The following is a 2,996-nucleotide window of genomic DNA, read 5'->3' as shown; positions in this document are numbered from 1 at the left end:
ATGTGCAGATGCTATGACACTAAGAAAATCTAAAAGATTCAGTGATAAAACTACATAGTCAACAAACTCAGCATGGTAACAGGGTACAAGATCAATGTACAAAAATCAGTTGCATTTATGTACAGTGATGAAGAGAATACAGAACTTGAGCTAAGAAAAACAATATCCACCACAATAGCTAATTGCCAAGATTAAATATTTTGGAGCAAATCTAACTAGAGACACCAAAGACTTATATAAAGAAAATTCTAAAACATCACTTCAAGGATAGGAAGACTCAATATTGTGAAAATGAAAATTCTATCAAAGACAATCTACAAATTCAGTGCAATCCCATTAACAATTCTATTTTTCAACAAGATAGAAAAGGTAATTTACAATTTTATTTGGAATAGAAAGAGACCCCCAAATAAGTAAAGCACTCCTTTAAAAGAGAAACAAAGTAGGTAGCATTCCACTCCCTGATTTCAGATCTTACTACTCAGGTGTGGTGGTCAAGACAGTGTGGTATTGGTACACTTAAGCATATAGATGGTCAAAGGAATAAAATTGAGAATCCAGAAATCAGCTCATCTACCTATGCTCAACTGATTTTTTTACAAGAAGATGAAATCAATTAACTGGGGAGACAACGGTCTTTTTAACAAACGGTGTTGGTAAAATTGGAAAACCATCTATAGAAGCCTCAACCAAGACACATACCTCACATCATACACAAAAACTAACTCAAAATGGATCAAGGAACTAGGAGCAAAATAAAGCACTATAAACTTCATCAAAGAAAAGCTTGGAAGAAGTATAGAAATCCTAATCCACAATATGAATAGTCTTTCAAGCATGATTAAAACCTACAACCAAGAAAGAACAAGATAGATGAACAAGACCTTCTAAAAATCAAACCCTATGGATATCAAAAAACCCCTTCATAGAGTAAAAAGGAAAAGCCACAAATTAGGAAAAAGTATTTTATAATGATGTGTCTGATAAGGGACTTAAATCTAAAATTTATACAATACCCCATATTACAAATATAATATTACAAATAGAAATACTCTTTGACTCAGCAATGCCATTGCTAGGAATATACCTGAAAGAAACCAGAACCACCATTCAAACAGATGTATGCACATCCATGTTTTACACTAGCAAAGTGATGGAAGTAACCCAAGTGCTCATCAACAAATGAATGGAGAAAGAGGCTGAAATTGCTCTCCTGCCTGAAGCTCTAGACTTCTGCATGGCTGCCTGGGGTCCACACGGACCCTCAGCCTGGAGGCCCCAAACCTGTCACCTAAAGAACCTTGTCCTGCCACCTGAACACTTCCATTTGCTGCCTAGAAGTTCAGTCCCACCAACTGGAGGTCCTGACCCCATCACCTGGACACCCCAGCCCCAATGCCTGTAGGATGATTGCTCCTGTCCCTCTGCACTGTGCCAGGAGCCCAAAATCACAGGTGATCCCATTCCCACCCCCATCTCAGAGCTTGAGCTACCTTTAGCCACAAGCATCTTGAACTGGCTTAGCTGCAGCATTGCCTGACAGAGAAGACTGCTAATTCACAGGCCATATCTCACCCAAACTAAGCAAGTCTTCCCTTGAATCAAGAGTTCAGAAAGAAACTCAGGCAGCATAGCTAACCTGCCCTCCTCTGGAGCAGTGACTTCCTGAGCCTAGTTTTTCAGATCAAGAGTCTAATAAGACTTCAGACATGAAAAACTCCACCACAGCAACGTCACAGTAGAAGCAGACTACCTCACACCTTGCACAAACCAAGATGTCTCAAAAAAAAGTAACACAGTATCAATGGATTTCCTGAAGCCAGAAAGTCAGATGGAACTTTCTGATACAGAATTCAAAAGAACAATGACTGAATATTTTCAGTAGGTGGAAGAGAAACTCGAAGAATTACAGGACTCTGCAAGTAAAATCCAAAAGAACATAAGAAAAAAAAAATACAAGGCAATGCAGATAAAACAAATGAGGCATTAGAGGCTCTGGAAAAACAAGAAACTACAATCCAGAATATAAGGACCAATGTCTCAGATGCTGTCAAAGTGTTGGAGAGACATATGAACAGAGATGAAGAGATGAAACACAGAATGAATTAAATATAAAATAGAATTTTTACCACTAATCTTCTAGAACAAAAAGCAGAACCAAAAAGGGGGGGAGGAGAGAAGAAAACCAAAGAATAATGTGGGACAACATCAAGAGAAATAATATGTGCATAATAGCAGTCCCAGAACAGGAAAACGCAAGTCAAAGCAATGAAAAATTTGTGGGAAAATTACTAGAATAAACTTTCCAGGCATAATCAAGATTGAGAAAATATATATTCAAGAAGCTTAATGAACACCATATAGAATCGATCCCAAAAGAAAAACAACAAGGCATATCATATTCAAATTTTCCAGAACCAAAGATAAGGAGAGAATTTGGAAAGCAGCTAGGGAGAAATGAAAAGTAATATATAAGGGAAAGCAAGTAAGATTAAATGCCAATTCCTCAGCCAAGACAAGGTGAGCAAGAAGACTGTGGATTGACATATATTGAACACTCAAAAAGCACAAATGACAACCAAGAATACTATACCTAGCAATATTGTTCATCCAATACGAAGGAGAAATCAAGATATTCTCAGAAAAGCAGAACCTAGGTGAGTTTGTAAAAATAAGACCAGCATTGCAGGAAACACTGAGAAGTCCTTCAAACAGAGGTGCCACAGAAAGCAGGATAAACCAAAGAAACCAGGAGCAACACCAAAAAGGACTCAACAAAATAATAGCAATAAAACCTTGTCTCTCAATAAAATACTGAGTTTGGCTTAAATGCACCACTGAAGAGAAAAAGAGTAGCAGATTGGATAAAAATATAAAAACAAAACCCATCAATATACTGTCTACATGAGACACACCTGAACAGTGAAGATAAAGAAAGACTAAAAATAAAAGGGTGGGAAAAATATACCAAGCAAATGGAAACCAGAAAAAAAGCA

This window comes from Elephantulus edwardii, unplaced genomic scaffold (genome assembly GCF_000299155.1).
Source record: "Elephantulus edwardii isolate Elephantulus edwardi_28Jun2011 unplaced genomic scaffold, EleEdw1.0 scaffold00172, whole genome shotgun sequence".
NCBI lineage: Eukaryota > Metazoa > Chordata > Mammalia > Macroscelidea > Macroscelididae > Elephantulus > Elephantulus edwardii.
The sequence above is the reverse complement of the archived record's forward strand: the minus strand, read 5'-3'. Positions refer to the sequence as shown.